A 15809-nucleotide genomic window follows, 5' to 3' on the forward strand; every position below is an offset into this window, starting at 1 on the left:
ACTTACCGTAAAATCAATTTTTTGAAGTTCATTAAAGCAGTAATAAACCTACAAACAACCAATTAATATAATGCAGATGACCAATTCTTAAACATAGTACCTGTATAATTTTTTTTTTAGTTCCCTCCTTCCTTTGTTCTTACCTGGTGATCCAACCAGTAATACCCTTCCAGGCTTAGGATGTCTCCACTTTAGATGGAAGAGCAAAGGAGACACCTTTGGACAGCAGCACTGTCAATCTGAGAAGAGGGTAGTGTTAGCAGAAGTTTGGCTTTAAATTGTTAGTTAACCGCATCTAACACTTTTTTGGCAATTACATTTTTGGAGGAATAAAAGTTTTACATAAATGAATAAAAGCTGAGCATTGTAAGCACCCATGTCAACTGATTTGTCTCAACCCCCTAACTGCTACTTCTGATGGACAGCTTGATCTGTTAAAGGAAGTTGAAAAATAACATACAGGTATAAATGAGGGATAAAAGCCTAAAAATACAAAAAAAGAATGTAGAGGGAAGTGACGTCAGACGCAAACGAGAAACCGGAAGTGGAGCGGCGGCCATTTTAGAGAGTGGAAGTAAGACTGTTTGCAGCGGTTTGGACTCTCCTGGACGTACGGCATGCAGGTTTTTCACACTTTTAAAACATGCGATGAGAAAGATTTTATATTGTAAGCAGCACCAATAAAATTTGTGATTCGAATGTGTGGCGGTATTACACTATATATCTCTTTATGTGTGTATATATATATCGTTATCGGGATGGCGGTTATGATGAAATTGGTCTGAGGAAATAGTGTGGATGGATCCACATTGAATTATGAGGAGGTGAAAGTGAGGATACTGGCAGAATAATACTCGTTTACTCGTCCCATCATACAGCCTACTTGGGGATGTTTATCTAAAGCCTTAAATGATAAACACATTGGTAAGGGTATTCACTCCTTACTGCAGTAGACGTGATTTATGTGTGTGTTATAAACACTTTAAAGAGTGATTCACCTACACAGCTTTTCACTATACATAGTGTATTGGCACACGTTTGCTGTTTACACGTTTTTGTTTCACTTTTGGTGAATTATCACTGGTTGAGTTATATGATATTAATATATTAAGGATAATGCACTATGTGGTTTCTATTTTTGTTTTTTTGAGGTAAATCAAGCTTACACAAAACTTTGAAGAATTTATCACTATTCTTGGACAATTTTTTTGGACTTAATTTTTGTTTGAAGGGGACTTTGATTTTATAAATTTTTGGATTTTTGGATACAGGACTTTATGTTTGTTATTATTTGGGGAATAAGAATATTATTTATTATTATCACTAAGCATATTATTTGTATATTGTGTACACCTCTAAGGGTAGGGGTGAAGTGTGCTGACACGGGATATTTTGGGTAGAGTGATTTATTAATAATATTAAAAAAAGAATGTAGCCATACATATATTGTAATTGGTAAGTGCCATATTTGGTTTTGGTTTTTTTTTTGTCCCCAATGTGATGAAAAAAAAAGTTAAAGGATAAGTTCATCTTGGGGAACATTACATGTTCCACTCATTTTTTGGGTGGAACATGTAACATATTTCCACTGCTGCCGTCTCTCCCTGTGACAGTAGTATGGGGTGAAGTTCCCTAACCAGCTGTCACGTATTGAAAACAGTGTGGCTGTGTGGTGCTCTGCCTACACAACTGCATCATTCATTCACAGACTTCCGTGAAAGGATGAACTACAAGTCCTGACATACTTTTTACGGATGATGGCTTGTAGTTCTCAATGAAATATCATGACGCTGTTGAGCACTGTGATAGTTCATTGAGTCTGTCGGTGTAAAACGGTTTGCCCATTTGAAGTACGAGCACACAAATTACACTGGCAGTCTGCAGGAGACCTGTATGGCACAGCGGTCTGGTGATCATTGGTACAATGCTTTACAGGCTCAAAAAAAAAAAAAAAAAAAAAAAGCATACTTTTTTTACCTGAAAAAAATGGTCTTTTTTTTTAAAGTGAACTTATCCATTAATTAAAATTTTTGTAAAGTGGACCTTTAGGTATAAAATTAAACATGGGCAAACAGGCAGGATTTTTAATGCAGCAGAGACATGCTTTGTCTCTTCTGCATTCAAGCTACCTACCTGCCTATCCACCCCTATAAATCGGAAGGCAAGTATAGTTAAGCTTTAAGTTGGCAATGCCGAATTTGACGGAATTCCAACACATGCGTGGGAGTGATGTCATCTCCTCTCAACGTTCAAGACCGAAAGCTGGCCATCCGAAGATGTCAGCGACCAGGTGGGGGAACACCAGGACAACGCATCGCAGGATCGGAGGTGAGTATAGTTCCGCTTTAAGTTGTAAAAAAAATGTAAATCCCCCCCAAAAAAATATTTCTGAGACCCCCCCACCTCCACATACAGTGCATCCAGAAAGTATGCACAGAGCTTAACTTTTGCCACATTTTGTTATGCTACAGCCTTATTTCAAAATTGATTAAATTAATTTTCCTCAACATTCTACAAACAATACCACATAATGACAACGTGAAAGAAGTTATTTTTGAAATTAAAAAAAAAAAAAAACCCACATGTACATACAGTTGTGTTCAAAATAATAGCAGTCAGACATCACTAACCTGATCAATCACTATTTTTGGTAGAAATGATATTTCTACATGGCAAATAATTTACTAGCAGGTGTAGTAGAGTAATAGAAATCCAACAGACCCAACAGTCATGACATGCATGCTGCTGATTCTGTGTAATTGAATCACTAATTGAAAGGGGCATATTCAAAATAATAGCAGTGTGGAGTTCTATTAGTGAGGTCATTCATTCTTTGAAAAACAGGTGGCAATTATTGCCCTTATTTAAGGAAGGAAGGCAGCAAATGTTGTACATGCTGGTTACAGTGCATTTCTCTCTGCAATTCTGAGGAAAATGGGTCGTTCCAGACATTGTTCAGAAGAACAGCGTACCTTGATTAAAAAGTTGATTGGAGAGGGGAAAACTTATAAAGAAGTGCAGAAAACGATAAGCTGCTCAGCTAAAATGATCTCAAATGCTTTAAAATGGCAACCAAAACCTGAAAGACGTGGAAGAAAGCGAAAAACTACCATTCGAATGGATAGAAGAATAGCCAAAACGGCAAGGACTCAGCCAACAATCAGCTCCAGGAAGATCAAAGAGGGTCTAAAGTTACCTGTGAGTACTGTTACAATTAGAAGATGCCTATGTGAAGCCAAGCTATCTGCAAGAAGCCCCCGCAAAGTCCCACTGTTGAAAAAAAGACGTGCTGAAGAGGTTACAATTTGCCAAAGAGTACATTGACTGGTCTAAAGAGAAATGGCGCAACATTTTGTGGACTGATGAAAGTAAGATTGTTCTTTTTGGGTCTAGTGGCCGGAGACAGTTTGTCAGACGACCCCCAAACACTGAATTCAAGCCACAGTACACTGTGAAGACAGTGAAGCATGGTTACGCAAGCATCATGATATGGGGATGTTTCCCATACTACGGTGTTGGGCCTATTTATCGCATACCAGGGATCATGGATCAGTTGGAATACATCAGAATACTTGAAGAGGTCATGCTGCCTTATGCTGAAGAGGAAATGCCCTTGAAATTGGTATTCCAACAAGACAATGAACCCAAACACACCAGTAAACGTGCAACATCTTGGTTCCAGACCAACAAGATTGATGTTATGGAGTGGCCAGCCCAATCCCTGGATCTTAATCCAATAGAAAACTTGTGGGATGACATCAAAAATGCAGTTTGAGGCAAAACCAAGAAATAAAGAACTGTGGAATGTAGTCCAATCATCCTGGGCTGGAATACCTGTTCACAGGTGCCAGAAGTTGGTTGACTCCATGCAACACAGATGTACAGCAGTTCTCAGAAACAGTCCTTATACAACGAAATCATAATTAAGTGATTCAAAGGAAAGCAAAATCTTCAAACATTTTTCAGTTTATATAGTGATTGTTTGAGTTTGTAAAGAAGAATACAAACACTGCTATTTTTTTGAACAGTCTAATATGCACTTTTCTTAACTTTTTTTAGAGGAACAACACAAATTTGATATATTTTTCTTCATGTTTTGATTTGGAATAGAATGTGTAGTGTTCCCAATGCATTTGTGTGTATGGACATAAAAGCTATTAGAAGGATTTTGAGCTTTACTCACTTTTTTCAACACTGCTATTATTTTGAACACAACTGTACATCAGTAAAAAAAAAATGCCTGTATGCCTAAAAACACCACAGGATTGATTTACTAAAACTGAAAAGTGCAAAATCTGTTGCACTCAGCCTCCAATTTTTTTTCCATCAAAGCTTAGATTTTGCATTTTGATTTTTTCTAGTTTTAGGCTACATTCACACTTGAGCTAAGCCTTTTCAGGCATTTTTTTAAGTGTTTTTTTTTTTCAGGCGTTTCTGCATTTAGAAGAATTTCATCTACACTATATTGCCAAAAATATTTGGACACCCCTCCAAATCATTGGATTCAGGTGTTCCAATCACCTCCATGGCCACAAGTGTATAAAATCAAGCACCTAGGCATGCAGACTGCTTCTACAAACATTTGTGAAAGAATGGGTCGTTCTCAAAAACTCAAGCAGGGTACCACGATAGGTTGCAAAGCTTCCACGGTCAACTGTTAGTGGTATTATAGCAAAGTGAAAGCAACTGGAAACAACAGCAACTCCGCCACAAAGTGATAGGCCACGTAAAATGACGGAGTAGGGTCAGAGCATGCACAAGTCTCTGCAGAGTCAATAGCTAAAGACCTCCAAACTTCGTTTGGCCTTCAGATTAGCACAAGAGTGCGTAGAGAGCTTCATGGAATGGGTTTCCATGGCTGAGCAGCTGCATCCAAACCTTACATCACCAAGTGCAATGCAAATCGTTGGATGCAATGGTGTAAAGCAAGCCACTACTGGACTCTAGAGCAGTGTTCTCTGGAGTGACAAATCCCACTTCTCTCTTTGGCAATCTGATGGACATGTCTGGGTTTGGCAGTTGCCAGGAGAACGGTACTTGCCTGACTGCATTGTGGCAAGTGTAAAGTTTGGTGGAGGGGGGATTATGGTGTGGGGTTGTTTTTTCAGAAGCTGGGCTTGGCCACTTAGTTCTAGTGAAGGAAAACGCATCAGCATACCAATACATTTTGGACAATTTCATGCTCCCAACTTCCTGTTCCAAGATGACTGCGCACCAGTGCCCAAAGAAAGATCCATAATCACATGGATGAGCACGTTTGGGGTGGAGGAACTTCACTGGCCTGCACAGTCTTGACCTCAACCTGATAGAACACCTTTGGGATGAATTAGAGCAGAGACTGCAAGCCAGGCTTTCTCGTCCAACGTCAGTGCCTGACCTCACAAATGCGCTTCTGGAAGAATAGTCAAACACTCCCATAGACACACTCCTAAACCTTGTGGACAGCTTTCCCCCCAGAAGAGTTGAAGCTGTTATACCTGCAAAGCGTGGCCAGCTCAATGGCTAAATCACACATCTGGAAAAGAACACAGCTGCAAATTTCCACAAAAGTTTTAGAGCATGATCTGAAGTTAAAAATGGTGGGAAATCATGCCCAACTGACATGCCTGCAAAAAATACTGTAGAAAAATCCTTGGCACATACAGTTTTGTACTTTTATCCTTGATCTGGGGAGCAGTGTAGCTGTTCCAGTGTGGCTTCTTCTAACTTCCGCCCAGGCTCTGATGGTTCTTGCCCAGCTTTTATAATGGGGATCCCTGGTATCATCATATCGTTGCGGGCAGCACAGTGGCTAAGTGGTTAGCACTTCCAACTAGCAGCACCAGGGTCGTTGGTTTGAATCCCAGGCATGACACTACCTGTCTGGAGTTTACATGCTCTCCCTGTGCCTGGTGGGTTTCCCCCAAGTACTCTGGTTTCCTCACTCACTCCAAAGACATGCTGGTTGGTATATTTGCTCTTGTGTAAATTGGTCCTAGTATGTGTATGTATGAATGTAAGTTATAGATCTTAGATGGTGAGCTCCTTGAGGGTTAGGAACTGATGTGAATAAACAACATACAGTGGGGCAAAAAAGTATTTAGTCAGCCACCAATTGTGCAAGTTCTCCCACTTAAAAAGATGAGAGAGGCCTGTAATTGGCATCATAGGTAGACCTCAACTATGAGAGACAAAATGAGAAAAAAAATCCAGACAATCACATTGGCTGATTTGGAAAGAATTTATTTACAAATTATGGTGGAAAATAGGTATTTGGTCAATATCAAAAGTTCATCTCAATAATATGTTATATATCCTTTGTTGGCAATGACAAAGGTCAAACGTTTCCTGTAAGTCTTCACAAGGTTGGCACACACTGTTGCTGGTATGTTGGCCCATTCCTCCATGCAGATCTCCTCTAGAGCAGTGATGTTTTGGGGCTGTCGCTGGGCAACAGAGACTTTCAACTCCCTCCAAAGGTTTTCTATGGGGTTGAGATCTGGAGACTGGCTAGGCTACTCCAGGACCTTGAAATGCTTCTTACGAAGGAGGTTTGCACTCAAAATCTCACGATACATGGCCCCATTCATTCTGTCCTGTACATGGATCAGTCGTCCTGGTCCCTTTGCGGAGAAACAGCCCCAAAGCATGATGTTGCCACCCCCATGCTTCACAGTAGGTATGGTGTTCTTTGGATGCAACTCAGCATTCTCTCTCCTCCAAACATGACAAGTTGTGTTTCTACCAAACAGTTCTATTTTGGTTTCATCTGACCATATGACATTCTCCCAATCCTCTTCTGGATCATCCAAATGCTCTCTAGCAAACTTCAGACGGGCCCGGACATGTACTGGCTTAAGCACGTCTGGCACTGCAGGATCTGAGTCCCTGGCGGCGTAGTGTGTTACTGATGGTAGCCTTTGTTACGTTGGTCCCAGCTCTCTGCAGGTCATTCACTATGTTCCCCCGTGTGGTCCTGGGATTTTTGCTCACCGTTCTTGTGATCATTTTGACCCCACGGGGCGAGATCTTGCGTGGAGCTCCAGATCGAGGGAGATTATCAGTGGTCTTGTATGTCTTCCATTTTCTAATTATTGCTCCCACAGTTGATTTGTTCACACCAAGCTGCTTGCCTATTGCAGATTTAGTCTTCCCAGCCTGGTGCAGGTCTACAATTTTGTTTCTGGTGTCCTTCGACAGCTCTTTGGTCTTCACCATAGTGGAGTTTGGAGTGTGACTGTTTGAGGTTGTGGACAGGTGTCTTTTATACTGATAACAAGTTCAAACAGGTGCCATTGATACAGGTAATGAGTGCAGGACAGAGGAGCCTCTTAAAGAAGAAGGTACAGGTCTGTGAGAGCCTGAAATCTTGCTTGTTTGTAGGTGACCAAATACTTATTTTCCACCATACTTTGCAAATAAATTATTTCCAAATCAGCCAATGTGATTGTCTGGATTTTGTTTCTCATTTTGTCTTTCATAGTTGAGGTCTACCTATGATGCCAATTACAGGCCTCTCTCATCTTTTTAAGTGGGAAAACTTGCACAATTGGTGGCTGACTAAATCCTTTTTTGCCCCACTGTATATGTGTCAAGTGCTGTGTAAATTGACAGCACTATATAAATATCTGTAATAAATCATAGATGCAGAGGTGGCCACGAATTAGACCAATGAAGGTCTCAGCTTCCAGCACCAAGCTCTTCTCCATTTTGAACATCAAATGTGTGTTTATAAGGTATGTAGCGATGCTAGAAAAAGGAAGCTGCTGTTTAGCTAAAGACGCTTGAAAAAGAAAAAAAAAAAACTCTCATTGCTCATGCGCTTTCAATTCATGTCTATGGGGACAAAAATGCTTAATTCTGACTGCAAAGTAGCTCATTTATTCTTTTGACATGCGTTTTGCTACAGATGACAAAACAATCAAATGTGAACAGGGGCCATTGAAACAAATAGAATTCTCCTTGTTGAACGTTTTAGACCTATGAGCTACAAAAGGCTTAAGTTTGAACAGAGCCCCCCTACCGCTAAGTTTTTAGGCAGCAGTATGTAAGAGGCCTTTTACTGCCACCTGAGGGAGGAATTGGATACTGGAAGAGAATAAAAAGTTTTTGGCCAGACAGATATAATCCCTCCCCCTCCCCTTATGCCTCAGTTTTGTAGAAATGCAGCATTGGGAACAGATCACAAACAGAAGGTTATGACCCATAAATCCTGTTTTCTCTATCATCACAAGACCAGTATTAACTCGCAGACAAATGGGACATCCAAAAGCAGTCCAACTGAGGTTTTGGCAACAGCATACCTACAGGCTCACATATGAAGAAAAAAATGGGGACTGCCTGAAGGACTTTGCACCTGAATCTGGCAATAAATAACATTTAACATACATCTGGGAAAACGCATCCAATGTATGAAATAAGAACCCAATGGCAGCCTTGAAAATCTCAGAAACCATTGCTTGATGCCTAAAAGCCCAAGATGTACTTACAGACCTCAATACAACTTTCTCCTTGTGCAAGAGAAGAAAATGTTCCTTATAGTACAGGGCAGCCAGGTTAAGCACGTCTTGCAACATGTCTTGTAACTTTTTAAATAAAAGTGGAAAGGGGAATGTACCCAATAGGTTAAAAAGCTGAAAGAACCAAATTTAGATCCACAGCCACTGGTTGTTGTACAGGTGGGAATACAAAAAGTCTCATTCGAGGAATGGGATGGTAGCAGTCTTTGGATCACAAGGGCTGAGATTTGCTCTACAATGGTACTCTGGGCCACATGAATATCCAGGCCAGGTTGCAGAATCTATTTCTTAGGGTGAAAACCTCTTTCTTCACACCAGGTGAAGTAAGCTCTCCATGTACGATGGTAAACCTTTGTAAAGTGTATTTCCTAGCTTTTAGCAGCATAGGAATGACAAATTTATAAAAGTCCCCATCTCTCAAGATATGGCTATTAAAACCAGTAACCATGAAGCAGGGTGGTATATTGACCCTTGAGAAAATCAGGTAGATCTGGAAGAGACCAAAGACAGTCTGCCAGGAGTTTGATAAGGGCGGAGTACCACATCTGGCTGGGCTAATTTGGTGCTCTGAGCGTCACAGGAATGCCCTTCATCTTGATCCTTTGGAACAGATAAGTATAGAGCTTTACAGGAGTAGACCTGAAAACCAGGATGTTCGCCTACCTGTGATAGAGGTCCTGAAAGGCCTTTTGATGAAAGACCTTGTCCTCACACTAGACGGTGCTGGTGAGTCTGTCTACTGACAGTCCATGTCTGGGAAGTGAATAGTGGACAAGGCTGGAAGTTATGCCCAAAACAGGTTTTTTTTTCTTTGCTTCTCTTGCCACAGCAAAACATGTGGTTCCTTCCCAACATTTGATACATGCCACTGCTGTGGTTTCTGATTAAATCTGGAGCAGATGGGCCTGCAGTCAAGGAAAAAAAAGGACCTCTTTTACTGTAGTGTTATAGAGGCAACCAAATTGCTTGGAGCTCCATTATGTTGAACTGGAGATGAGCATCTCCCATCTAGAACTCCCTACATTGTTATTCTGTTACACCGGTATCTCCTTGACTCCAAGGCTGACATTTCTGAGCCACCAGTGCAGAGATCACCAGGTTTGGGTGTCAGGAATATTTATTAATCGAGAGATTGCATCTTCTTGCTCCATGCAGAGAGAATGTTGAGTTGTAGGGGTCTGGAGTGGAACTGAGCATATGGGATGGCTCTGAATGAGGCTACCATTAACCTCAAACCGTTCATGCAGAATCACAGGGTTGGATGGCTCCTGGCCTATAGAGTCAAAGTGTAATAGTGCAGAATTAGAAGTTTTCTGGTAGGAGGAAAACTCTGGCCTGAGCAATGTTGAGAATGAGAAACAAATAATCCAAGGATTAAAGCTGTTTTAGTGCTGATTTTTGAAGGTTTAGGATGCTATCAAACCTTTTAAAGGTCTGGACTGTCCATACAACATTGTAGATCAGTTATTGTGCCAATTGTTCTCTCAGAAAGCGATCCTTCAAGCATCTCACAAATAGGAAACACCCTGGAAGCGGAGTAAGGTTAGTACAGGTGTCAACAGCTTGGTGACCATTCAGGGTGTGGAAGATATGCCATATGAATATGCTTAAAACTGGTAGTGTTCTGTGCTCACTGCAAATTGAAGGAAGTGTTTTACCCTTTACCCAAGAATCTAAGATCCTTGTGAACCAGGTGTCTGCAAATGCTACCAGACATTTATCCACAAAGCTGAAGTCTATAGGCACAGAGAATTTTGGGGCCCAGGCTTTATCACTGATTTAGGCCCCTGACTTGGGAGTTGGAGGGCTGGGAGATAAAGGAACTCTTTCCAAGCCTGCAGCCTAGGATTCTTTTACTGGGGTAGTTCTACCCAAGAGTGTTAAGTCTGCATCCCTTAGAGTGGAATGACTTCCGGTGATTCTCTGATGTAGACCCCAGCCGTGGCATTGTACAACTGGATTCTCATCGGGTATCATAGATCAGCATTGAGAGGACAATCAAATGGCTCAGATTCCCAGAATTTTGATTGGAAGTCAGACTTTCTCTGACATCCAAGTCCCTACCCTGACATGGTGTTCAGGACTGTCCCCCAGCCCAACAAGCTTGTATGTGTTGTGAGAACTTTTTTTAGTGAGGAAAGGGCGTCCCTAACTCCAGTGTTGTACTGGAGATCACCATGCAAGGGAGCGTCTGGCCTTGGGGACAGACATATAGGACAGACCCAGAACCCTCAAGCAAAGAGGTCCCTGGTATGAGAACAAAGGGACAGAGGTTTGGCCTGAGGGGGAAAAATTCTGGACAAGGGGATGTGTTAAGCATCTGGAGGCTCATGAATTCTGCATGCTGAAGGCAAGATGCAGTTGAATATTGACAAACTGATCCATAAGGATGGAACTTGGGTTCAGGGCACACAGTCCAGACAACAATGGTCTGACACTGCAGATTGCATGACAGGGTCCACCAAGGCAATGGGTTTTAAGGAGGGCCACTAACCTTTTATCAACTTGTACTTTAAACACGGAATTATCCTTCGCAGTGCCATGAGAAAATAAAAAATGGCCAGATGCACCACAGCGATTGCCCATATCCTAAGGACACTTTAATTTTTCATGTTTTGCTGTAAAAAAAATAAAAAATTTGGGAGGAGCAAAAAAGGTCCAGCCAGGACATGGACTGGGAGGATCTTAACTGGTATAAGGAATTTTAGAGATCACATACTGGATACCCTTAGATGAGCAGTCGCTGGCTGCTCCAGCACTAACCAAGAATATTCAGCTTCTACAGTGCCTTGAAAAAGTATTCATAGCCCTTGAAAATGTCCACATTTTGTCATGTTACAATCAAAAAAGTAAATGTATTTTATTGGGATTTTATGTGATAGATCAACACAAAGTGGCACATAATTGTGAAGTGGAAGAAAAATAATAAAAGGATTTCAAATTTTTTTTTTGCAAATAAATATCTGAAAAGTGGGGTGTGCATTTGTATTCAGCCCCCTTTACTCTGCTCCCACTAACTAAAATCTAGTGGAACCAATTGCCTTCAGAAGTCACCTAATTAGTAAATAGAGACCACCTGTGTGTAATTTCGTCTCGTATATGGCCTCTGTGTAGCCTTCGGAGGTTTGTTAGAGAACATTAGTAAACCAACAGCATTTTGAATGCCAAGGAACACACCAGACAGGTCAGGGATAAATTTGTGGAAAAGTTTAAAGCAGGGTTAGGTTATGAAAAAAATAAATATCCCAAGCATTGAACATCTCAAGGGAACATCTTTTCATCATCCAAAAATTGAAAACGTATGGCACAACTGCAAACCTACTAAGACATGGCCATCCACCTTAAACTGACAGGCTGGGCAAGGAGAGCATTGATCAGAGAAGCAGCCAAGAGGCCCATGGTAACTCTGGATTAGGTGCAGAGATTTACAGCTCAGGTGGGACAATCTGTCCACAGGACAACTATTAGTCGTACACTGCACAAATCTGGCTTTTATAAAAGAGTAGCAAGAAGAAAGCCATTGTTGAAATAAAGCCATAAAAAGTCCCCTTTACAGTTTGTGAGAAGCCATGTGGGGAACACAGCTAACATGGAAGGTGTTCTGGTCAGATGAGACCAAAGTTGAACATTTTAACCTAAAAGAAAAATACTGTGTGTGGCAGAAAACTAACGCTGCACATCACACTGAACTCACCATCCCCACCTTGAAACATGGTGGTAGCAGCACCATGTTGTAGGGATGCTTTCTTCAGCAGAGACAGGGAAGCTGGTCAGAGTTGATGGGAAGATGGATGGAGCCAAATACAAGGCAATCTTAGAAGAAAACCTGTTAAGAGTCTGCAAAAGACTTGAGACTGGGGTGGAGGTTCACCTTCCTGCAGGACAACCCTAAACATACAGCGACAGCTGCAATAGAACGATTTTGATCAAAGCATATTTATGTGTTAGAATGGCCCAGTCAACACTTAAATCCAATTAAGAATCTGTGGCAAGACTTGAAAATTGCTGTTCACAGGCACTCTCCATTCAATCTGATAGAGCTTGAGCTATTTTGCAAAGAAGAATGGGCAAACATTTCACTCTCTAGACGTGCAAAGCTGGTAGAGACATCCCCAAAAAGACTTGCAGTTGTAATTGCTGCGAAAGGTGGTTCTACAAAGTATTGACTCAGGGGGGCTGAATACAAATGCACGCCACACTTTTCATATATTTGTAAAACATTTTGAAAACCATTTATCATTTTCTTTCCACTTAATTATGTTCCACTTTTTGTTGGTGTATCACATAAAATCCCCAAAAAATACATTTATGCTTTTGATTGTAACATGACAAAATGTGGAAAATTTCAAGGAGTATGAATACTTTTTCACGGCACTGTATGAACATAGCAATAGTCTCAGCTTAGGAGAAATATCTGTAGCAGGGATATCTGTCTGCTCTGATACTTCAGAAGGTGAGGAATCTTTTTCAACAGACACCTTCTCCTTTTTCATTGCGAATGAAGGAGATGTTGAAAAAGGCACAGTGACCCCTGCTATCTAGGGCCTCAACAAGGCCAAAATTTCTGCCCATGAACTGACACTGGCAAAAAAAAATCCTCTTTATAAAGAGGGGGAATGGGGGAAGCCATAAAGAGAGGGCACTAGGGGTCTGCACAGATCTACTACCACCCCCAAGGGAACTAAAAAGACTGAGCCTATTGGATCCCTTATCTCTGCACTTATAGTTCACCATGCCTATGAATATCACCAGAGCCATCCTCTTTATCCTTGAAACAGTGGAGCAGAAGGGGGGATGCCTTGGTGCAAACACCTGTAGGCTGGTGTAAATCAGAATCTACAAGTGCCATAGCTCTGACATGCAGGCTCTGTTGCCAGTGTCCAGTTACCTGAATGCAGCTGCCTATAACCCAGATGTGATGATTTAAAGGAGCCTGTGTCCTGTACAAAATGGAAATAGAGAATTTTAAGATAATTTATCCAAATAAGGCTTTAAATTGCTAAAGTGCATCTAACGTTAAAATCATATATTCTTTTCCTGATTATTATTTCTACCCTATTATTCTGAATGATCTTGAAAGTTTGTCAACTTACTTTGTGAAGAGTGCCACACATTTACTTCCTTGAATTCACACATTCACTATGCCCTGTGAGCAGGCACTGTTGTGTCACAGAATTCACAGAGCCTGCCTTCTGAACTACAGAGGTGCTGATAGGAAGAGTTTCAGGAGGCCAAGTCAGTACCTGAATTACTGCTTGCAGGCAGCAAGTTAGTATGGGATATGCAGTCCTTAGAAATTGAACGCAGAGGAGAAGCTGAAAAGCATGCAGGGAATCCAGGAAGTTGTTGAAACATGGCCAGCAGACAGGCAGCACTCACAAATTATTCAAGTAAGCTTATGTTGGATTGTCAAATATAACTATTGCTTGTATTGCTAATATAATGTTGGTATAAAATGAAAGTGTATGCAGAGACCATAAATCTCTTTTATATACAAATTTCATGTGACAAAATACAAGTAATTTAACACCAAATAGATGGGTTATACATTTTTAAGCAAAAATATTAGATAAAATAACCACATTTACACAGTTTATTTCCCTCTTAGGGAAGTGAGCTTTTGTAGAGTTCCAGGGCATTCACTCAGAATGATGCCAAATATGAGCTTTAAGATATCAGCATATCAGCACTAGTATGCGACTTCCGAGTCAGATAATGGACACTTCCATTACAGGCTTTGCAGCTGTTAGTTTGATTATGGATTTGCCTTACATAGACCATCAGTGCTGTAAATTACACTGTCGCTCCTGTATTTGAATATCATATGCTCACCTCTCTGATCCCTACCTTCCTTCTGTTCCAGTGCTGCCGTCATCAAGCTCTAAGACAATGACCACCAGGAGTACTCAGATACCTGTGTCCTTCCACAGCTCGCTGTGGTTCCAGCTTCTGATCCCTACATCATTCCTAAATGCAGTAGTGAGTTAAGGATCAGAGGAAGCAACCATAATGCATGGCAGAGGACATAGACCCCCAACACTGTGGTAATGTCAAATGCTAAGGAAAGAGACAGAGGCTGCAATGCTGGAATGGAAGGAAGCCCAGGAGATGCATGTACTACCTCTTCTATTGCATAAGAAAGATGGTGCTAGAGACCCAACAGGGTCTATAAATAATCAACAATGTATACAGTGTGAGGGGCATTCATACAGTGTAAAATGTTTGCTGGAAGTGAAATATCACACTTGGAAAGTACAGTATTTCCAGGGCCTGGATTCACGTAAGAAACGGTAAAGCGCATACCGTATTTTTCGCCGTATAAGACGCACTTTTTCTTCCCCAAAACTGGGGGGGAAAAGTTGGTGCGTCTTATATGACGAATAGAGAATCCGTGAGGCGCGGCCACGGCCGTAGGAAAGGCCGCGGCTTTGGCCTATCTCTGGAGCGGTCGGCCATCTTAGTACACCCGGCGGTGCGCGCTGACGTCATCACCCCCTCTGCTCGTGGATCCTACCATAGCGTGGATCTACAACAACAGGTGAGGAGCGGGGCAATGCAATGTTACTGGCTATTATTACTAATGTGGGGGCAATGTTACTGGTTATTATTACTAATGTGGGGGCAATGTTACTGGCTATTATTACTAATGTGGGGGCAATGTTACTGGCTATTATTACTAATGTGGGGGCAATGTTGCACTGGAACAGTGATGGTGATAACGAGTGGGGGGCAATGGTGGACTTTACAGTGATGAGTGGGGGCAATGGTGGACATTACGTGATGAGTGGGGGCAATGATGGACATTACGTGATGAGTGGGGGCAATGATGGACATTACGTGATGAGTGGGGGCAATGGTGGATGATGTATTAAACAAAAAGACAAAACGTACCGGTATGTTTGTCTTGTTTTTTTTTTTTACTGATCCGAAAAAGATCCGATCCGTGACTCCTGATCCGTGGAACGATCCGAACCGTGAGTTCTTTTATTTCTGGATTTGTTACATGGTTGGCATTAAATTGTTCTTAAATTGCTGTTAACTTTATACAGTTGATATAAAATATTTTACTACAGTATTGGGTTCAGAATCTTTTTTTTCTAGATTTTCCTCCTTTAAAATTGGGTGCGTCTTATATGGCGAAAAATACGGTACATTGTTGCACATCCAAGCAACAATAAAATGTGAACATTTTCCAAAAAAAAAAAAAAAAAAAAAGCAGGTCTCACTTTCCATATGAGACACAACTGGTGTCTGGTAGAAGCCTTTGTGATTGTTCAATAAACTGCATTATGGGAAAGCTTTTATAACATT

Source organism: Staurois parvus, unplaced genomic scaffold, assembly GCF_062004578.1.
Source record: "Staurois parvus isolate SC_StPar_1 unplaced genomic scaffold, SC_StPar_1.0 ptg000544l, whole genome shotgun sequence".
Taxonomy (NCBI): Eukaryota; Metazoa; Chordata; class Amphibia; order Anura; family Ranidae; genus Staurois; species Staurois parvus.